This window comes from Phyllopteryx taeniolatus, chromosome 8 (assembly GCF_024500385.1).
Source record: "Phyllopteryx taeniolatus isolate TA_2022b chromosome 8, UOR_Ptae_1.2, whole genome shotgun sequence".
Taxonomy (NCBI): Eukaryota; Metazoa; Chordata; class Actinopteri; order Syngnathiformes; family Syngnathidae; genus Phyllopteryx; species Phyllopteryx taeniolatus.
The window spans coordinates 8,350,386-8,374,059 of record NC_084509.1 but is presented as its reverse complement, the minus strand read 5'-3'; the positions used below and the strand labels follow the sequence as shown (position 1 = coordinate 8,374,059).

Below are 23,674 nucleotides of genomic sequence, written 5' to 3'. Positions count from 1 at the left end.
ACATGTTGTTGTTTGTTGTGTCATGAAGGTAATAACTCTTATTTTATGTTGACTTTTGAGGTCACTGTGGCTTGTGGTGGAGCGAGCAGTCATATTCAGCATGTGAATGGATGTGCCAAATATTAGAAAAATACCTCCCTCAGTAATTAAAAGTTGCAGATGACTGTCTGGAGAGGCCGACAAACGTAAAGCCATGACCTGGGATGTGGGTTACATTTTAGTCCTGTTAGGCTCCGATCTGTATGCCTTTTTATACCGGAAGAATTTTATTGTATTGTTTTATTGTGGGTTTAATATCGTGTCCCTGTGGTTATTTGCATTGTGATGGATATTTATTGAAAATGCAGTCAGACACGGAAAAGAACAAAAACAGCAGAGAACAATAACAGTATTACAACAGTCCAATATAGGACAACAAGAACACTGCATAGGAGTTGGATTCTTTCTATAATGAGTGGACATGAAAGTGTCTGTTTCACTGCAAGAATCCTTTTCATTACGAAGGAACCATGCGGAGCACTGGCAATCACAGTTGCAGCAAAACATTTTTTTGTTTTTGGGCATTATCTTTGTGTCTTCCAGCAAGAACCTTATTGATTTTGAAGAACTGTATTTCCAAACCAAGATACAGTGGTGAGATGAGTTCATGTCGTTCCGTGACCACCCTTGTAACGCAAAACATTTGTATCTCAAATCATCTTTCGCCATGGAAATGAATAGAAATCCCATTAATACGTTCCAGCCAGCGAAACATTTTTGAATGTGTTTTTTATTAGTAGCACTCTACAATATTGTACTTTATAAAAATGTGCCGAAATGACATAGGTCAATAGAATGCAACGAATTAAAATAGTTTTTGCCACATTTTTTGCTTCAATTCAATGGAGATTGTGCTGCTCCTCCTGGTGTTGCTAGCATTAAGCTAAGCGGACTTTAAGCCAAGCTATTTGGTTAATTTTAAATACACAATGTGTAATTCTGAATATGATATGTTTAGTTTGACAATAAACTTCAATCAGGAGTGGCAATAAACAGCTTGAAGACCCTTGTTTTGAAAAATTCATCCCTACCTGCCAAACTGAAATTAATTGGGTTGAGATCGGTGCCACCAGACAGCGCTTGTGTCTCAAATTTTTGCTCTCATCTCAAAGCATAAAAAAATCGGCCAAACAGCAGCTCGTACCTTGCAAAATTCGTATGTTGGGTAACTCGTATCGCAATCGTTTCGTCGAACAATCGAACAATGCCATTATTTTCAAAGGATAACTGATTCAAGATACTTGGTCAGGTGAGTGAAACATGTTCCTTTGGCGAGCTCAGCCAATCAGAGCTTACTTTCGGACATGATTGATCTGTGTCACCGTAGGAACCGATACATTTTGAATGACATCCAATCCAAGATGATTGATGTAGTTGAGGTCCAAGATCAGAATAGTGCATTCATGTTCCTTGGCTGACTACACTACTGATGACAATTTTCACCCCGTCTTGGCAGGGAACTACTTTACCACAAGCAACTGGCTGGCTTCGCCATGGAGGACTTTTAAGGCTGGTGGAGATCAGGAGATCAGCAAGCTCCTCTGATGTGGCGCTGTAGTGCAGCCTCTCAAGATCCAGCAGGGAAGTACCCACGATCAGGATGCCGGGGTGACGAGAGGCTGGCCCAGGCCTCCAGAGATGTGGAGGGGCTGTAAGCAGAGAGGCTCTGTTTGAAGTGGAAAGAAATCCGTTTTATAGCTTTTTCTTATGCATGCCCCTCTTTCCAAGGAGAAGGATTGTCTCTGTTTTCAGGCACATAAATGTTGAGATTTTGATGATTTATAGACAAACGAAGGGAGAGAGGGAGCAGAGGGAGGGAGGGATATGGGGTGGGTGGTGGCAGGGGAAGGGGGTTCAAACATGATGCAAACCATTTGGAGAGAGGGGAACAGAGGTTGCCAGCACAGCCTGCTCTGTTTAAACTGGAGAGGAAGTGACCGTATATACAGCATGCCAGCAAACTCCCTCTGTGTGTTCACACACACACACACACACACACGTACACACACATGTGCACAGAGGTCAAATGATGTCCACTGGTTCGAGAGGCTGTTTGTTATTCTAATATTATGTTTCTTTACATCACCATCGCTGGGCCCATCACCGTTATTATCATTATGACTGTTATTACAATGTGGAAGAAGAAGGCCCGAAGGGGGTTGGTGGGGATGGAGGAGGAGGAGAAGGAAGTGTAAAGGAGCGCCAAAGGGGAGAAAAAGAGCCAATAGTGAAAAATGAAAGAGTGCAAAAGGGACGAGAGGAGGTCAGCGTTTTCCCTCAACGCTTGCCCAGTGAATTAATTTTATTCCGCTCGGTTCCACTGAGAGCTTTTCAGGAGTGGAGGATGTGTGAGAGGAGCGGAGCGCATGAGTGAGAGGAGAGGTGAACTGGAGAGCCAGCTGGTAGGTGTGACTCGGCGAGGATGGAAAAAAAAACAATTAGTTCAAGGTCATGTAGGTCATAGGCATTGACAAAAAGTCAATTTAAGGGATTGAAGAACTTTCAGTTTTTTACACATAATGCTCTCGCAATCATTACATTTGAACGGCAGTCTTAAAGTTGATAGAGTGGCCGAAATTTACTCTCAGGTGGGATTTTTGCAGTGTGTATGAACAAAATCCCTTTAGATTTATCAAAAATATTTGTAGCTGAAATAAAATGTTTCTTGTTTTAATCTCAGGAAGACAAAAGCTTTGAGTCACAACTGGAAACCTATCAATGTTGAAAGATATTGATGATAGTGATCCCAAATTCTTGATTTCATGAAGGTGACATGTTCTAGAAATCCTTAATTTTCATCCATCCATCCATCCATCTATTTTCTGAGCCGCTTCTCCTCACTAGGGTCTGCTGGAGCCTATCCTAGCTATCATCGGGCAGGAGGCGGGGTACACCCTGAACTGGTTGCCAGCCAATCGCAGGGCACATACAAACAAACAACCATTGGCACTCACAGTCACGCCTACGGGCAATTTAGAGTCTCCAATGAATGCATGTTTTTGGGATGTGGGAGGAAACCGGAGTGCCCGGAGAAAACCCACGCAGGCACGGGGAGAACATGCGAACTCCACATAGGCGGGCCGGGGATTGAACCCTGGACCTCAGAACTGTGAGGCAGACACTCTAACCAGTCGCCCACCGTGCCGCCCGTTAATTTTCAACCAAAGCCAAAATTTACAAATGTGATTATTGTTGTGTTTTACAGTTAGAATCACTGTTTTGACGGTGGTCTAATCTACTGTGCTAAAGTAGTCCAATTTTATTGTCGGGCAGAACTAAAGCTAGAACATTGTTAATTTTGAAGGGTATTGATCCAAAAGGCTTGTTGTAGCTGAGGTGAAATGTCTCAGATGAGTAAAGACAAGTTTTTCTTCGGCGCTCTAGCAATGAGAATCTTCAAGCGGACTTCTTCAAAAATTATGGGGCCAACAAATCTTACCTCCAGGTTTGATTGTTGCTCTTTGATCTTGCAAAAACTGTGTAGATTTTGAAGGATGTATGATGCAAGATGTTGGCGGTAGGACTTTTAAGGTCAGATGCGTAAATACATTTCCTTTTCGGCGCTCGAGCAATCACATTCTCCTGCTGAAATTCATGGCTCTGTGTCGCAGCCAGAATGCTGTCTGGAGGTAGCTAAGTTTTGAGGTCAAATGAGAAAATATGTTTCTATTCAGCACTTCATTAAAACTTGATGGAATCTCCAAATGTAAAAATGAGGTCGAATTAGAACCTTATAGATTTTGAAGGTTGGTCTGATTCAGGATGCTGATCATTTCTTATTCAGCGCTTGAGCAAACACACTCTTCAACTGACCTTCTTCAAACTTGATGGAGTCCTCACATTTTACTCTCAGGTGGAATTACAGCTCTGAGCCAAGATGGTTGAGGTAGCAAAATTCAAAGTCAAAGCCAAAGTCAGTTAACAATTGTTTCTTTTCAGCGCACCAGCCATTTTAACTCACTTTCTTTCATCATGGCTGGAGAGTCTAAATGTACAATATCTCTTAGGCGGCAGTGGTACTTACAGGGTGGTCACATATTGCAAAATGTGTCTTGTAATTGACGGTTTGTTCACCTAACAGGAAACAAAAGGCTTGTTAGAGGTTACGACATAACGGCAGAATCCCCCCCCCCCCAGTTTTTGAATTGGATCTCATTGTATTTCTTATTCCTTTCTCTATTTTTGTGGGTTCTGCATCACCCAGGCTGGCCTATGCAAAACTGCTGCACGGCGCTCTGGTGATGTCAGCCTAAAAAACACTTGTGCTGCTAATTGGCTTGCCATCGCCTCCTAATTGACTCCCATTGGCCTCCATTGGGATGGAAAAGTCACGCTGCTTTGACAAGCAGCACTGCTCTGCCACGGCAAAATGAAAAACTAAACATTAAAATATCAGCTTTGCTAAAATGACAGACTTCTTCTGAGGGGCCCATTAAACGAAGCCTGACGAGCAACCACAGACGGGACGCGTGAGCCAAAAGAAGCTAAAATAGAGCAGAATGTAATGAAAATAGACAAATGCGTTATTAGTATTCAGCCATTCGATATCCTTGTGAGTAGTACAAATGTGACGCCAACCAACACACACAACAAAACAGAACCAGAGTGATTACTGTACTCTGAAAGCAATAATTCATTATTAGATTCATAAGGGATAGAAGGATGAGATCAAATGTTGCAAACGTAAAATGTTCTTTTCGGCGCTCTAACGAGTCTCCAAATTTTACTCTTAAGCAGAGCTAATTGTCTGCCTCATTGCTAGAGCCCCGTCGACTTTGAAGGCAATTGATTTAAATACTTGTTTCCAAAGTCAATTGTCAGTTTCTTTTCAGCACTCCAGCTGTCGCAATTTTCAACCGACTTTTTTCAAACTTGCAACAGAAAGCCAAAATCCCCCTAACCCTAACCCTGAAAACAAATGTCTTCTAAATTTGACACACCGCAGAGAAGAGTCTCATTAACAACCCTGCCAAATTTGTAGTATATATAATTATAAAATGAGGCTTCAAAATTGTAGACAATCAAGCCGTTCTCTTCGCTCTCGAACTTTGTTCGCTGAATGCGCAAAAAAACACGCCCTGCTCAACTGTCAATCAAAATTTGGAAAATTTTATTCTACCTCGTTTAGCATCTTTCTTATGGCTGCACATAGCTACATGTTTGAGCCGCAAAAATATATCCGCTTGAGGCCTCCGGTGGCTAGAATATAACCCACTGGGTCATAGCGGGGCTCTTCTCTCCCGCGACAATGAGGCGCTCTAAAGACCCTGTCCACATGCTGGTTGTCACGTCAGGCTCTTCATTTCCAAAAAAAGTTTTGTTTTTTTTAACTCACTCTTCAGCCTTTTCTCCGTGACGTGCACGCACTTACGGCCGACAATGAGGCCCTCTTAAAGAGGCAACGCCAGCGGACTATTGAAAGGGAAAATGCATTTTCGGGTGTAGGCATAGCCAGCGAGCTAACTGCTTGTCACAATTGAGCCATGTAGTGGGGAGAGGCTCATCATGCCAGACTCCAAAGTGTGACTCACGCCGTCGTTTTAGCCACGCCCCCAAAATCAGGAAAAGTGACTAAAATGACGACTATCAGTTTAACGCTATAGCTCCAATTGAGTACTGCATAGTTCCCAGTCTATGCACTTTTCAGCGATTATCTTCAAACATGTATAATGTATTAAGAAACAAATCTCTGAATTATTTCTTTAACTCTCAGATGTGCTTATTGCTCTGTCACAGCTACAAAACTGTACATTTTGAAGGATGCCTGCTCCTAGATGCTGTTCAAAGGTCAGGTAAGTAATTAAATGGTTCTTGTCTGCACTCTAGCAATCACAATTTTCAACTGATATGTTTCAAACTGGCGGCACGGTGGACGACTGGTTAGAGCGTGAGCCTCACAGTTCTGAGGACCCGGGTTCAATCCCCGGCCCCGCCTGTGTGGAGTTTGCATGTTCTCCCCGTGCCTGCGTGGGTTTTCTCCGGGCACTCCGGTTTCCTCCCACATCCCAAAAACATGCATTCATTGGAGACTCTAAATTGCCCGTAGGCATGACTGTGAGTGCGAATGGTTGTTTGTTCCTATGTGCCCTGCGATTGGCTGGCAACCAGTTCAGGGTGTACCCCGCCTCCTGCCCAATGACAGCTGGGATAGGCTCCAGCACGCCCGCGACCCTAGTGAGGAGAAGCGGCTCAGAAAATGGATGGATGGATGTTTCAAACTTTATGACCCCCAATTTTACTTTCACTTGGAAGTATGTACAGCTCTGTGTCACAGAAAGAATGCTTTTAGATTTGGGAGGAAGTCTGAGCCAAGATGCTGGAGGTAGTTGAGTTTTATGGTTAGATGAGTAATTGTGTATTTCTTTTGAACACTCGAGCAATCACAATCTTTAACTTTCTTTAGACTTGCTGGACTCTGCAAACGGAACAATAGGGTGGAATTATATCTGTGTGACAGAGAAGAAATCCTTTTATTAATACGCAGTCAGGTCTAAGACTGAGAGCGAGACGGTGTTCCAAGGCTACGTCCCTCGTCGTCACCAAATTTGAGTCTAAACTGGATTTACAGCTGTGTGTCACAGCTAGAACGGACGTCTGATCGAAAATGCTGGATGGAGCTGAGTTTTATGGTCAGATGAGTAAATACACATTTCTTTTCGGTGCTCTAGCGATCCCAGTCTTCAAGTGACGTGCATCAAAGTTGATGCAGTCCCCGCATTTTACTCTCAGGTGGAATTATAGCTATGCGTCACAGCTGGACCACTGTAGATTTTGAAGGATGTCTGATCCAAGATCCTGGAGGGAGCTGAGTTTTAAGATCAGATGAATGATTACATATTTCTACTCAGCGTTCGAGCTGAAAATTCGATTGATTTTAAAGTATGAGGGCAAAAGGTTTAAGGTCAGACGAGTAAATGTGTTTCTTTTCAGCTCTCGGGTTAATCACAGTCAACTGATCTACTTCAGATCAAGTTATTGCAAGAACAGTAGATCGGAACTTTCTGTGTGTTCTTAAGTGAAAGTGGAACATTCTTTCATTACACATTCCCAGCTTCCATTAAAGCGCACCAGGATGCATAAGCTGTACATTCTTCAGTATGCTAATGCACGCCCACATGCGAGTTGAACTGCATTTATTTGTGTGTTTGTGTGTGTGTGTGCGTGTGTGTTTGCGTGTATGCTGATGTTGCTGGTGGCTCGGCTTCAGGATTGTGTCGAGGCTGTGTGTAATAAATGTTCCTGGGCGAGTGGGCCCAAAGAGATATATGACAAACAGAGCAAGAGAGAGAGCATAAGAAAAATGGGGAGAAAAAGGGAGGAAAAAGGGAGTCAAGGGGCAGGGGGCTGCCTTCCTTCTCCCGGGTCCCGCTATGTTTCCCATTATGTAAGGCCTGGTCACCGGCAGCATGCCAGCAGGCAAAATAAAAGAGTCTCTCTGGCTTGGCACGGCTCTTATTTTCCTATCCTCAGCTCGGGGTCAGAGAGGGGTCATGCAGCTGGGACGGGGTGCCGGGGTGGTCGGGGCGGGGGTTCGGGGGATCTGGGCTGGTCTCCAAAACCCAAAAGGCCCAAGGTTCAAGTACCAGCTGAAAGCAATCAAGGGGGAGAGGGGGCAATGAGGGGTGGGGGGCGAGAGGGGAATCTGGGAGTGCCACAGCTGCTCGCAGCGGCGTTGTTCTGTGGACTTCTTCCTTTTGACGCTCCCCTGTCCCACTTTTGCCCCTCTGCGCGCGCACACACGCACGCACAACATATTTGAGACGTGAAGCAAGCAATCCACAAGGTGCCTGTGTGTGGGCGCTCACATGTGTTAGTGAGTGTGAGCATGTGTACGCGAGGTCACCCAAAAGACAAAAAAGGGATGAGAACAATAAGCCAGCCGCGTCCAGTGCAGTCCAGACTTCCTTGGACCTTGTTGTTTTTCCGCCACAGACGCACATCTTGGGTGCAGTCGACTGCTGTGCATCACATCACTTTGTCTGCGCAAAATTAACCCCCCCAACGCAAAATAGAAAAAGAAAAAAGCTCAGGTGCAGTTTCCCCCCCCTTCGTTCAAGGTCGTGACACTTCATTTGAAATCCAGCCATGAAATACCAGCCTAGAGTACCAGGCAATAAAGCACTTGCCAGGATCAAATGGAGGGTAAAAAAATTCTGATTAAAAGCAGGTGTTGTGAGTTTTCCTGCTCTGGTTTTGGTCTAATCTCCCCCCTTGGATGACACAATAAATGCCAACAAATGCAACACCATTTCCCACTGATTGCTTCCATCCTTTGGAAAGTTTCTCACTAGTCAAACTTTTTTCCCCGCTTCTGGTAGGAAGACAGTGTTTCTAGCCACAGGGAAGTGGAGTTGATTGAACACTTTGATGAAGCTAAAAACAACGTGAAAACCTCACGCTAGACTCGCTGTAGCCCTGTGATCCTAGCTTGACGTGCTATTTGATTTACTTTTTACTAACCTGCCAATGTGCAAAGCAGTATAAGGATCTCTATTGAACAAAAATATGAAAAAAAACCCAACAGAATTTTGAATGTTTCTCAAAAAAATGAACATTTTGCAAGAAAAAGGTTGCATGAAGTCGAAACTTTTTTAAGTTAACATTTCCGTTTTTTATAACATTATGACTTTTTTGTTAACATTAAGACAACAACGCTATAATGTTACAAAAAAGTCCTAACATGACATCCTTATTATGATTACATTATGACTTTTTGTGTAAAATCACACATTTCTTCTTATAAAATTACAACGTCATATCTTTAAACATTATTTAATCATTCGAGGTGTTTATTTATCATTCCAATACAAACAATGAATGAAATGGGTTATTGAGGGCCCAATAGCAATAATAAGAAAAAGCGTAACTACCAAAATTCCTAGCAGAAATAGTGCACATCATGACTTTTTTCTCAACAAAGGACAACCCGTTCTTTTAACCTTGTTTTGTTTGCGTACTGTTAATCATTTTTTATCTTAACATTCTGACTTTTGCCATACTATCACAATTTCTTTCTTTCAACATCACAATTTTTCCGGTTCTCTTAACGTTGCGACTTTTTTGTAACATTTCAACTTTATTCTTGTAACGTTGCCTTTTGAAATTTTTTTATTAGTTTATTTAAGGACCATTAAGAACTTATTAGCTTCACATCATTACTTTACAGCCGGTTCCTAGTTTAACCGACACAATGTTTTGCGGTAACGGACAAAGTGCAATGAACTAATTTTTGCGCAGCCGCGCAAGAATGCACAAATTTGGGCAACGAACCTCGACGCAATGCAACCGCATCGTAAACCGAAATACTCCCATTATTCTTGGTTTGTTTGCGGATTCTCCTAACATTATGACCTGCGGACTTAAACTGGTAACAATTTACAATTCAAATTCTTAATATTTCGATTTTCTTTGGTAACATGACGAGTTTCTAAATTCTTAGCTACAACTCTAAAAGGACACATATTTTGCTTTGTATTGTTCAGTTTCCAGATGTGTGACTAACATGTTTGTGACATTCCTTTTTCAAATTATGCCAAGGATTATGGTATGAAATCAGTCTATTTTGCGAAGAGATTCCTGTCACATGCAAATGAGCCATTGCTAACCACGCTCACCTCGACTCGGGGCCAAGGGCAAGTATGACTTTCGTTTGGTCACCATGACGACTAGTCTTAATAAATGAATGCGAATTGATTGCTTTTTGACTGATGGAGGCGGCACTTAACCACCAAGCAACTCTTCAACCAGACACCCCAAGTGGACGTTGACCGACATTGTGTGTCCGATCAATAAAGTGACAGCATTTTTCCCCAAGTGACCTCGGACTGTAAATATACTGTTGAAAATGAAAGGAAACTCTCGATTGTGAGAGCCACAATTGCAGCCTAGTCGTCCACCATTGTTGTTGTGTGGAAAACACAATGCGTGAGCAAGAATTGTATCCTTCCAGTTCACGCTGTGACAATAAGGCTTGTGGTTGAACTCTGAAAGGCAGTTTGTGCTTCCAGGCCCTCAAAAATGTCGTTTCCATCAACACGAACGGTAACAGAAGTTCACCATATTGTGAGTTGCTCGCCCACTAACAAGTGTTAAATTCGAGCCCATTGGGACACCATTCTGTGCCCCACCGCACACACACACACACACAGCCACACACAAATGTGAGAGTATTAATGAAGTGTGTCGCGTGAGAGACATTCGGCGTGAGCGCTCTCGTCGCTCAGTAGGGCCGACGCGCTTACACTATTCACCTCATAATGGTGCGGAGACGCTGCAGCAGGGCCGTTAGGGTTTTGTGCAAGCGCTCATGATGTCTCGTGAAAGCCCATTATGTCTTGTTTAATGAGAGCGGCTGTTCCTCTCCTGGCCCACTGCTGCTGCTTATCCTCCGAGTTGGCACCTCGAGAATCCTCCAGGCCTGCAGCTCGTGTTATCGTCTGGATTCCCAGCGTTGCTCTCTGGACTTGCTCAACTCGTGCCCTGGGCTGGTCCGGACACCGTGGGGGGGAGGTGGAGGAATGGCTGGGAGAGGAGGAGGAGGATGAGAAGGAGGAGGTAGACAGTGGGATAGAGCAGTGGCTCTCAAACCGAGGTCCGGAAACCCCCTGGGGTTCGCCAGCTATAGCTTGGGGTCCCACAAAATAATTTGCAAAAAAAAAATACAATATAAAAAAGAGCATATGGAGGCTGGTGTGACTATAACACAAATATATATAATAAACTCATTTTATTATTTATATATTTTATTTTATCAAGGAAAAAAGGCTTAATTTTAAAGACAACAAAATTGTATTTTAGAAATTCACTTGTTAAAATATGTTTTTCCTTCCTCTTTAAAATTTTAATTTGAAATCATAATATTTTTACTATCTTGGAAAAATACATTATTATCGTAACATTACGACTTTTTATCTTTACAAAATACGTCTTTGTTCTTGTAAAGACAACAGCTTGTTTTCATCCACAAAAAAAAAAAAAAAACAATTTAGCACAATCCCCCTTAGAGGTCTGAGGTTTGTTTCCTCTGATACTCCGTCTTTCTCCGAATTTCCCAAAACATGCATATCAGTTTCAGTGAAGGCTCTAAATTGTCATTTGGTTTGAATATGAGTGTGAATGTTTGCTTGTCTATACCAGTCCAGGGTGTACTTGCCTGAAGTCAGCTGGGGTAGGCTCCAGCGTGAGCCAAATGAGGTTAAGCCAGTGGTTCTCCCAACTGGTATGTGGGCCTCTAGTGTTAAACAAAAGAATCACTGAATTAAATGTTCAATGTTTTTTTTCCTCCTAATCCAGTAGAGGACAACCTTTTTTTAGGTACCATTTTTATTCAACTTTCATGTGCAATACAAGTTAATGGAATAATTATTTAAGTCGTTTTTGGATTTTTCCTATATATAAGCGCAGAGATAATGTTTAAACTGTGCGTAATGGTACAGTGGATTACAATTAATATGAAATACACCTTGTAGAAAGAAAACCTTTGCCTCATTTTTGATTAACACTTTGTCCTACTATGCTACTGTATTTTAATGTCGTTCATTATGATGGTACTTGGAGAGCCATGTATTTTTTGAGGTGGCACTAGGTATAACAAGTTCGAGAACCACTGTAATGTGGGATAGAAAATGGATGGATAAACAATGCAACCTTTTCCCCTGTAAAATTGGCACCTTTTTAATTCCTATGGAATTTAGGGCTACATATGGTATTTGTGTTTAATTGGCATTAGGATTATGAGGGGGTCCTTTAAAAGCCAAGACATTTGAGTGTCCCTGTGTGGAAAAAACAGCGGAAGTCATAGAGACAGTTGAACTGTGAACCAGACACAAAAGAGCAGGATGACACAAACACACACACACACACACACACACACACACACATGCGCGTGGCTACAAATAGCGGAGGGGGTCCGTGGGGGTCTTGCCGATAAGACAATTGGCTGAGACACTCACTGGCTTTGAGTGACGGAAGGAGCAAGCTGGGCTGGCTGTCGTCAGGCCGGCCCAGAGCAGGAAGCGCGCTGGGGATAAGGCGGCCATGTGGCAGGATGTTATGGATTTCTAATTAGAGTCATTCATCTGTCAGCAGCGGCAACGGCGGCGCTTTCACTTGAGCTTTTCCGCGGCCGCCGCTCTCGCCGGTCTGCCGAGCTTCACGCTCTTCCACCGATCCTCAAGCTGCACACATTCTTTATCTAGTGTGAACATCAACACATACACACATGCGTGTCTTCAGGAAGTAGCTCACAAATACGTGCTGTACGTTCATCTTTGTGGAAGGGGGACAAGTTTGGTATTGTGCTACATTCAAGGGAGGTAGGATAGTGTAAAGTAGGGTTGGGCTTTTAATCGATGATCATAGTTCATTTGAAATGGTCAAACATAGCACTGCTTCCATTAACAACATGACTGCGAACAGCGATTAACTACTGTACAAAAGCCGAGTCAGTGTTGCCAACTTAACGATTTGGTTCCTATATTCAGCGATATATCGCACCGTTCCATTAACTATTTATATACAAAAGTGAAGAACAATTTTAATTCCTGCTAAGAATCAGAAGTCTTGAGGGGACTAATTTTCACATGTGAGTGCAAATGTTTGTGTGTCAATATGTGCCCTGCAATTGGCTGGAAACCAGGCCAGGGTTTTCCCCACCTCGCTCCCTGGGATGGGCTGAGGAAAAGCAGTATAAAAAACAGATGAATGAATTATTGGACATTCACAGTTGTCGGTACCGTTGTTGTGTGTCAAATGCATCCCTGTGAAGTCGAGGTACAGTAAATCCATTTGCCAGGCAAATAGGAACTACGAATGGAATTCCACTGCATTTTTCTTAGACGGAGGTCAGAAATTTCAGACTTTCCAGTTTTCAGGAATGCAGCTTTAGCCTTGCGACAGAGATGCACGCAGAGGCTGAGGCTACAGGAACAGCCTGTGCTATTGTGTTGCACCCTGACATCCTGTTGCTGCTATTTTAGAGAATGTCTGATCATCATCATCATCATAATAATTATACTACTACTCCTACTATAATAATAATAATAATAATAAAAGGTGCAAGAAGCAATGAACGAGCCCTCGCACTCCCTTTTTCATGGCAAATCATTAAATGGATCGTCAAACAAAAACGGCCTCATTAGATGGCATTCGCTAAACAGTTTTGTAATTTAGCGTCACCCCGCTGACGAGGACGGAGTTTCCCAATCGTCATAGAGCCAAGGAACATATTTTTTATGAGAAAATCTCATCTCAAATAAAAAAAACAATCATGTCAAAAATCTCACCAAACAATGATGTCAAAAAAGCAAACTGCAATAATAATGACATCGTCTCAATTTACTCATAAATTTACTTTACGTACTCTGTGTGAAATCAAGGCCTGTTTAGTTTTAAAAAAATAAATAATCTGTTGTATTAAGAACAACAGGTGGATACAAAGAATAATTGGACCTTCTTCCATCTATTGGAAGAGCATTTAATTGTTCTGCCTGTCACTGTATGTCACTGGGGTGCATGGGAGTTCGCCCAACCAGTCTACATGTGTTTTGTGGACTTGGAGAAGGCGTTCGACCATGTCCCTCGGGGAGTCCTGTTGGGGGTGCTTCGGGAGTATGAGGTACCGAACCCCCTGATACAAGAGTTTGGTCCGCATTGCCGGCAGTAAGTCGGACTCGTTTCCAGTGAGGGTTGGACTCCACCAAGGCTGCCCTTTGTCACCGATTCTGTTCATAACTTTTATGTACAGAATTTCTAGGCGCAGCCGAGGCGTAGTGGGGGTCCGGTTTGGTGGCCTCAGTATTGCGTCTCTGCTTTTTGCAGATGATGTGGTTCTGTTGGCTTCATCAAGCCGTGATCTCCAACTCTCACTGGAGCAGTTCGCAGCCGAGTGTGAAGCGGCTGGGATGAGAATCAGCACCTCCAAATCTGAGACCATGGTCCTCAGTCGGAAAAGTGTGGCGTGGCCTCTTCGGGTCGGGGATGAGATCCTGCCCCAAGTGGAGGAGTTCAAGTATCTTGGGGTCTTGTTCACGAGTGAGGGAAGAATAGAACGGGAGATCGACAGGCGGATTGGTGCAGCGTCTGCAATGATACGTACTTTGTATCGGTCCGTTGTGGTAAAGAAGGAGCTAAGCCGAAAGGCGAAGCTCTCGATTTACCGGTCGATCTACGTTCCTACCCTCACCTATGGTCACGAGCTGTGGGTCGTGGCCGAAAGAACAAGATCCCGGATACAAGCGGCCGAAATTAATTTTCTCCGCAGGGTGTCCGGGCTCTCCCTTAAGATAGGGTGAGAAGCTCGGTCATCCGGGAGGATCTCAGAGTAGAGCCGCTGCTCCTCCGCATTGAGAGGAGCCAGATGAGGTGGCTGGGGCATCTGATTCGGATGCCTGCCGGACGCCTCCCCGGTGAGGTGTTCCAGGCACGTCCCACTGGGAGGAGACCCCGGGGACGACCCAGACTACGTCTCTCGGCTGGCCTGGGAATGCCTCGGGATCCCCCCGGAAGATCTGGATGAAGTGGCTGGGTAGAGGCAAGTCTGGGCGTCTCTGCTAAAGCTACTGACCCCACCACCCGACCTCGGATAAGCGGTAGAAAATGGATGGATGGATGGATGGATAGAATTTGATAATAATTTATTCAGCAATGTTTTAAAAATATACCTACAGTATATTTTTCAGGTGACTCAGTATCTGTAACACAGTTACCCAAAGAAAGCAAAATATATGCTGTGAGAAATAAAAATCTCATAAAAAGTATATCGATGGTTGACGAATCAAATTATATGATGTTTTTTTTTAAGCATAACAGAAAATTACAAAATATATGAACAGTTTTTAAAAAATGTTGGTGACTAAATTGTTTTCCAATTTGAGAATGCCCCATGTAATAACGCACATTAACAAAGAAATAGGAGGTATCTAACTTGCGAACAAGCGCCTCTGCGTGCATGGCATCACCATGATGATGTCATCCTTCTCGGCAGTTCCAACGGCTCACAGGGTGCGGCTCACAGTACAGCTGAGGTCAGCCGCTCCTCAGCTTTGACTGAAATGCGACCTGAATAGGAAATATGAAGCACACTTCTCCATAAACCGTTTGACTTATTGCCATCATACTTCATACCGCTATTCATAATCCCCTGAGGCTTTGATATCACAATGTGTATTGAAAATGTTTTTTATTTATTATTTTTTTTTTTTTACCTATCGCAGGTGCTCATTTGCAATTGAGAGCAGAGCGCCAACACCAAATTTTGGTGGAAAATGTGGAAAGCCGCCGGGGAGGTGTGAACTGTGATGTGCATGCATCAATGTAATGGGTATTTTACACAAAAATAAAGCTATGTTTGCAGGGCGACACCAATTGTCATTCCTCTCCCTACAACTCTGGAATCAGTAAGTGCAGTGCCAGGATGCATTGTTTTCTTTCAAACAGTAAACCATCATTGATGTTGGTTCGCAGTCATGCAAATAATCTAAAGCAGCCCAAAGCATCGGAGCCAACTCACCACCAGGTGGTGATCAGTTGACAGCTCCGCCCCTCTCTTCACCCAAGGGTCCAAGACATGCGGCCGCAAGGCCAATGACACGACCACAAAGCCAATCATCGAACTGCGTCCTAGTGTGTCCTGGTACCAAGTGCACGTGTGGACACCCTTATGCTTGGGGGGACTTCCTCTCAATCACGCCCTTCCAGGTCTCACTGTCATTGCCCATGTGAGCATTGAAGTCCCCGAGCAGAACGATGGAGTCCCCAGCGAGAGCGCTCTCCAGCACCCCTTCCAAGGACTCCAAAAATGATGGGTACTCTGAACTGCTGTTTGCTGCATAGGCACCAACAACAATCAGGACCCGTCCCCCCACCCGAAGGCAGAGGGAGGCTACCTTCTCGTCCACCGGGGTGAACCCCAACGTACAGGCGCCGAGCCGGGGAGCAATAAGTATACCCACACCTGCTCGGCGCCTCTCACCGTGCGCAACTCCAGAGTGGAAGAGAGTCCAACCCCTCTCGAGAGGACTGGTACCAGAGCCCAACCTGTGTGTGGAGGCGAGTCCGACTATATCTAGTCGGAACTTCTCGACCTTGCACACCAGCTCGGGCTCCTTCCCTGCCAGAGAGGTCACATTCCACGTCCCTAGAGCCAGCTTTTGTAGCCGGGGATCGGATCGCCAAGGTCCCTGCCTTCGACCACCACCTAGCTCGCACTGCACCCGACCCCATAGGCCCCTCCCACAGGTGGTGAGCCCATGGGAAGGGGGACCTACGTTACCCTTTCGGGCTGTGCCCGGCCGGGCCCCATGGGTGCAGGCCCGGCCACCAGGCGCTCGCCTTCGAGCCCCACCTCCAGGCCTGGCTCCAGAGGGGGGCCCCGGTGACCCGCGTCTGGGCAAGGGAAACCTAGATCCATATATATTGTTCATCATAGGGGTCTTTTAGCCGTGCTTTGTCTGGTCCCTCATCTAGGACCTGTTTGCCATGGGTGACCCTACCAGGGGCGTGAAGCCCCAGACAACTTAACTCCTAGGATCATTGGGACACACAAACCCCTCCACCATGATAAGGTGACGGCTCCCAGGAGAGGCCCAAATAATGCAAAGGAAATAAATCATCATAAAAATTAGAAGGTCAGAATTTGATGCCGCATCATTCAGAATGTCACTGAGTAGATCCTGATTCAGATCACCACCGTTTGTAAAGGCCTAAATTTTGTCCCATGCATTTTGACTGATATTTAGGAAACAATTTAAATTGAAAGTGAACACAACTCCACATGCCAGTTGTTACAAATCAGTCAAGTAGTTTTGGTGAAATTCGTGTTTTTATATGAAAACACTAATTGTGGGGCACTACACCAGGAAAAAGCCAGTATTCTTTCTCATTGTCAGATGTGCTTCTGTATTGATTTATATCAGGGGTGGGCAAAGTATGGCAGGTGTGCTGGAGCCCTTGACTGGTCATCAGCCAATCACAGAGCACATATAGACAAAGAACCATTCACACTCACATTCACACTTAAGGACAATTTAGAATATTCAATGAACCTAACATGCATGTGTTTTGAATGTGGGAGGAAACCGGAGTACCTGGAGAAAACCCACGCAGGCACGGGGAGAACATGCAATCTTCACACAGGAAGGCAGGAGCCCGGATTCAAACCCCCAACCTCAGAACTGAGAGGTAGATGTGCTAATCACTCGTCCACCGTTCCACCGTTCTTTAGTCCAACATTTTTGCATTCAGTTAGCCGTTCTTTCCTAAAAATCAGTAAAATAAAGAAATTTACAAATACATTTAAAAAACAAATTTATTTTAAATAGTAATTGGTTGATTCACTAAACAAATAATAAAATTAAAACATGCAAATTCGCGTGTCATCTTCAACCACCCAGTTCCATATTGGTACATTTTACACAGGATAGTAACTTTGATTGGCAGTTTGAAAGGGGCTTTTGTTTTCAACACAGAAAACAGCAAGGTCCAAGGTCAACCTTATTCCCCAGTCTGGTCGGTTCTGATACTACGTTGGAAAATGGCAAATTCAAGGGTTAAATTCAACCCCACATTCTGTATCTGTACCTTTCACACAGGACAGAGACCTTGGAAAAAGATGTCACATGAACTGAGCCCCCAGGACCTGGTGTGATGTATAAAATACAGACAGTGATGATTGCTTTTAACACAACAGGGCAGGAGTAATGGATGTTCAGACTATTGTCCTGGCTTCCCACTATCCCCTTACACACATGCAGTTCCACCTTGAATACTACATCGGAAGCCGGGAAAGTCGAGGGTCAACTTCAACAACCCCATTCCATATCTGTACGATTCACACAGAACAGCAACCTGGGAAACAAAAAAGTAGTCTGGTGTGATGCATTATAAAAAAATAAAATAAAAATAATAATATTAATCTGATAGCGACAATTGCTTTCAACACAATAGGGTGGGAAAAATGTGTCAAACGTTTAGTCAAACTGTCCTGACAAGACAGGAAAATTGCCAGGTTGCCTTTGTTTCCCCATTCCAGAGAAAGCAAAATGGGGAAAAAGGTGTGTTGAAGTCAGTATTTAGTATAGCTGTATTCTTATAGACCGAACATCCGTTGCGGGGTGCAAATGCCGACGTATCCTGATTTTCATGCAAGTGAAGAAGAAGAACCACCTTTTATTGTCATGAACATGCATGCATGCACACGAAATTTGTTCTCTGCATTTAACCCATCACAGTGAAGACATACACATGTTAGTGGAACACACTGGAGCAGGGAGCAGCTGAAGCGCCCGGGGAGCATTTCGGGGTATCAGTGTCTTGCTCAAGGACACCACAGCCATGAGTCCGGGTGATGTTGGCGGATGGTCCAGTCAGGGTCTTGAACCTATGTCCCCCACGGTAGCAGGCGATGATCTTAACCATTGAGCCATGGCTGCCCAAGCAGCAGTGCAAGGCTCGTTGCCTGTGTTTCCCAATTTAGCAGACCGGTCTGCGCCAAGCTGGACATTTCCACGCAGTGAGGGTGCATCCTTGCAAAATGCGCCTGGCGGAGTGACAATTTGGTGGCAGAAAGTCTATCTAAACCTAGATGCTTGCTCAGACCACATCTAAATACTGGTGCCAGACTGACCGCTGGTCTAACGGGATTTTGGTGAATTTGATCAGGCCACAGGCAGACAGATAATGAGGTCCGCAGAAATATATAAGTCGCCAGCGGTCTTCACCAGCACATTCTGTATACCTGCTCACATCGTTTGTTTCCACACTACGGCTAGAGCAGTGATAATGCTACACTCACGCACGGATCACTGCGATTAAGCATCATCCTCTTTCTCACACAGATGTCTCCATGCGAGACTGTGAGTGCGCCACATTTAAAGGGAATGAGAGGAACCACTTTGATTGGCGGTGAATGAAGTTGGTTGTAAACACTCCCACAGTGGCGCTCGTGCACGAAATTACTAACACCGGTCGAACCTGGCTCTGGCACACAGTTGCACCGCCTCCTTGCGGCAGATGTATGTCGTTCACAAAAATAGGGCAGGCGCTGTTAAATGAGCTACTTAGACAAAATACTGACACAAAACAAATTTTGCTGCAGAAGAAGAAGTCACGACAAGATAGAAGTGGAAAAAGACGACAGGGTGATGGCAAGAGGACGAGGAGTGGTGCAACTGAAAAAGGGTGTGAGATCGAGCACGGAGGCTGTGGATGGGAGGAAGGTGGGCAGAGAGGGGAAAGGGGGAGTGCAGTGTGAGGCCGGGAACATAGAGCAGCGGCCGGGGGGATGTTTAGATAGGTGCAGGCTGCCACTAGGAAGTCCACGCTCCAGTATAAACAGGCCGCCACACAAGCCAGCGCTCCCAACTGTGGGAGAAAGCTGTGGAGCGGAGGAGAGGAGGATGGTGGGAGGCGAGGGAGGACTTGTACACGGCCACTTTCAGATCCCCACTGAATATATACACAGCTGACTCTCTGAGGCCTCTTTGGAAACATTTCCTCCCGCCTGCCTGCAAGACGTGCATGACGGCGGACTCCTGAGGCCGTTTTGGCTGCTTCTTATCTCGATCTGTACCACACATACCAAAATACACACATAGATGGACAACAACGCTAAACTTGAAAACAGTGGAACATTTTGGGGGGAAAAGATGAGTCAGAGGCGAGAATACAAAGTGACTGAGAACAATGCTAACAATTGGTGAAGATGGTGCAGTAACTGATATTTTAAGGGTTCTTTTATCAGAGTAAATACAACATGGTTGTGCTTAATGCATCCAAATGCACCAAAAAACTGGTCCAGTGAATTATAGTACAGTATAACATGTATAAGCATTCATGCTCTCAGTGTTAATGCGAAGCTAACAATTTTTCTTTTTAGGTTTTGACCAGGCACAATATTTCCCAAAAGTGCTTATAATATAACGCTGCTCCATAAAAATAATACAGTTTTAGTGTTACATTGTTCCTCATTAATGCTCGTGTTAAGCAGAGCTAAGAGCATTTGTTCTTATATTTCTACCCGTCATTAAATTTTCCAAATGTTATAACCTTTTTTTATGGTTCTCCATATCAATAAGATTATCATTGCAAATCTCATGCTAACAATTGCAGTCACCCCAATTTTCACCCGCTGGCTGGAGCAGTTTGAAGGTTTAGACCTCTATTCATTTGGATTAGTACTGTTTATTTCCCTGACACAATTCTGCTCCATAAAAGTAATATTAGCATTTCATAGCATGCTGGTAATTCTAATGCTAAACTACCAATTTACCCCGATTTGTATCCACCGACCATAGCAGCTTCAAGGGACTGCTTTTTTCATTCCAACAAAGCAAGAACGCTATTTATCCATCCATCCATTTTCTGAACCGCTTATCCTCACTAGGGTCGCGGGCGTGCTGGAGCCTATCCCAGCTGACTTCGGGCGAAAGGCGGAAGACACCCTGAACTGGTCGCCAGTCAGTCGGAGGGCACATATAGATACGGACAACCATTCGCGCCGTCACTGAGTGGGAACTGAACCCACGTTGCCCGCACCAAAGCCAGGCGAGTGTACCACGACACCATCAGTGACGAACTGTATTCATTTTTTATTAATACTATTATGTTGCTTACTTTGCTATGCCTTAATATTGTAAAATTACCTAGTGTTTTTAAAGCTAATGGTAAGCTAACAATGTCACGTACCTTGATTTGCACTGCAGACTGTTAGTATCTTTACCAAAGCAGGAACTCTATTCATTGTGAATTATTATGATGATTTTCATTATCATGCTGAGACATAGAATATTAAAATTCCATAGCATTATCTTAATGCTAAGCTAACAATTGCGGTTACAGTTTTTTGCACACACCAACCATATAAAGTTCAAGGGATTGTTTAGTCTCTTTATCAAAGAACTCCATTCATTTTGGATTAATACAATTATTTTGCTTACTATTTTTCAAACCTTTAGGGGTTTTGTCCCAGTGCCAGAGCAAGAACTCTATTGATTTTAAAGCACATCTGACACAAAATGCTCAAATGTCATTTTTGGCGTTCGGTTGACTCTTTCTTGATTGGGACATTTGGTTCCCTTTTTGTATAGAGAAGCAAAACTTCAATTCCCAGGCAATCAAACACATGCACGCACGCACACACACACTGACGCACATTCATACACACGCTTCACGCTGATTTTCAGGGGAATTTCCTTTGAACATGAAACCCCTTGCAGCGAGCAAAGAGAAACATTCCATGAGCACCAACACACTGGCACGCCCCTCCTCGGCCACACACGAGACCTCCCACTGAGACACGTGGGGGTGGGCGTTGCTCTCTTGTCACCTGCACATACCTTTGTGGTCCCCTGTGCACAACTCACACAACTGTGAGACAAGCAAGGCAAACTCAGTGACGTTTGGTCTGTTTGTTCATACAGTATGAGACAACATGCAGACCTTGTAATAGTTTCAATAGCTGCAGTGGAAGCTCCATATTATTTGGTCGTATTATTTGATAACAGCGGGAAAGGTGTGGGTGTTATTCTCGGGGATAGGGACCGAGCCGGTAAGCACTATCATGTCAAAGCCAAAAGTTAAACAGAGCTGCAGATTAGCATTACCAAAATGGCGTCTTCTGATAAGCACTACATGCTTGAATGTCCGACTAAGTGGTAAACATGGAGGTAGGGGGTATTTGTTTTGGGTGATTTGACGATATGCACACTAATTGACAAAGTGTAGGCCTACGGTAATTCAGCGGCTTGGCGATTAGGTCCTGCCTCGATAAGTGAAAATATAATCTGATCTTCGAGGAGGGTAGGACTCTATGGTTAAATTAGCCAGTGGTGGCTTTGCGCAAGCATGATTCATTTGCAGTCTGGACGCAGAGAGGTCGAATGTCTTTTGCTCTAAAGGGAATCTCAGAGTCTCCAGAGGTCTCCAGTAACACCACCAAAAAGTGGCTAAATTTGTTGCTCACCGATATTTACAAAAATAGTCCCTGGTGGGGTCGAAACAGTTGCTAAATATAGCAATAAAACGTGTATATGCCCTCACTTCGTCGCAACGCCATAGCTCCATCCCCAGTTGTTATGGTAACAAAAGCAGTAGTGTGCATTTGCATGCGTTTCGCCACGTCGCATACCGTAAAAAGACCCATCACTAGCAACTCCTCCGCTAACATAGCACCATAGAAGGAGCAGGGTGTTTGGGTGCCATCGTAGAGTGTAACAGGAAGAGAAGCACAAAGTACATGGATAGACACAAACAGGCGCGGGGGTGTGTGAATGACGATTTGCTTATTGGCAAGCGTTTTTGTGGTACAGAATCTAATGTTGCTTACTTACAGGCCAGTGAAGCTGTGCTGGCTTCTGAGAGCCAATCACCACCCAAATGGAAGCCAAATGCTCTGTTAGAATCAGACCACAGACTTCATCACTCTTTCGAGCATATTTCCAAGGAATCCAGCTGCAAACTACGAGGGGCAGCTGAGAGGAGGACAGCGTAAGTGGACCTGGCCTGTTTCTGTACTTCTCCACGCAAAGTGTCTGCGGGTAAATAGCAACGAGTGGCGTGGCTCTTCCTGGAAGACCAGCGTGGAGCAGCTGTGAGTCCCAGCTGAGCCTGACGCTCCCATTCACTGGTACACTCTGTACTGGTCGACAGCCAATCACAGGGAGCAGTTACATGTAGAGACAGAAAACCATTCACACTTACAGGTACATGGACAATTACGAGTCTTTAATGAAACCGGGCATTTTTTTGGAATGCGGGAAGAATCCACAGAACCCAGAGAAAACCCAGGAAAGCACAGGGAGAACCTGAAAAAGAAAAAAAACTGTGAGGCCGACTTGCCATCTACTGCGTTCCCTTTCGTCACGTTCCGGTGAAGTTTAAGGAACATGAGCCAAAAGTTCTATACCTATAGATGACTGCCTGAGTCTGCTTTTTTTTTCCCACCACAGTCTTCACTGTCTAATTTCTATTCCCTATTCTATCGTTTTGATGCATGTGATTGATATCGACTGAGTCTGCATTAAAGCACTTTGTGATGTTGGATGGTCTCCCCTAATTTTAACGGCTTCAACAAATACATGAAACATGCAAAATACAGTGATGGGAGGGGTGTCAAACCTTCAGCAATCAAACACTTTGATTACTGAAACCATATTTGTGTGTTTGCCACTTCTTACGTGTAGGCCAAACGTGAAATTATTCTATTTTTTTGATAATTTCGCAAATTCACCAGCCAGCACTCACGGACAGCTTCTCATGACTTCAGCATTTGGACTTAGGATGAAACACATCCTTCACTTGTCCATGCTTTTCACTCTCTGTATGTTAGTTGGCTAGAGTGGTCCATACAGCTTGGCAGATCTTGTGAGCGCTTTCGACACAACATGAACTACGAAACTCTTGAGAGTGCATTTGACCTCATGTACCACGCATGCACTCATACACACACCTACACACACTCAGACACACACACGCGCGCACACACACACACACAGACACACTCATGCACACACTCACTCACACACAACAAAATCCATTTGTACAATCTTTGCAGGTAGGCCAGAACAAATAATCCCCCAAAATGTGGTACATATCTGGGTAAAGCTGCAGATATGAAAAATGTATTTGTCACTTTTTGCCA

General features: G+C 44.3%; 1 long non-coding RNA gene across 1 annotated transcript; it reads right to left on the bottom strand.

The window, feature by feature from the left end:
• Positions 1-202: 202 nt before the first annotated feature.
• LOC133482140 (uncharacterized) lies at positions 203-22,611 on the bottom strand. The gene is made up of 6 exons (XR_009789702.1): positions 22,365-22,611; positions 17,124-17,294; positions 14,963-15,096; positions 11,991-12,232; positions 10,290-10,560; positions 203-1,688 (listed from the first exon to the last, which is right to left on the bottom strand). It is a non-coding gene; the product is annotated as an uncharacterized LOC133482140 (long non-coding RNA).
• Between the last annotated feature and the right edge of the window lie 1,063 nt (positions 22,612-23,674).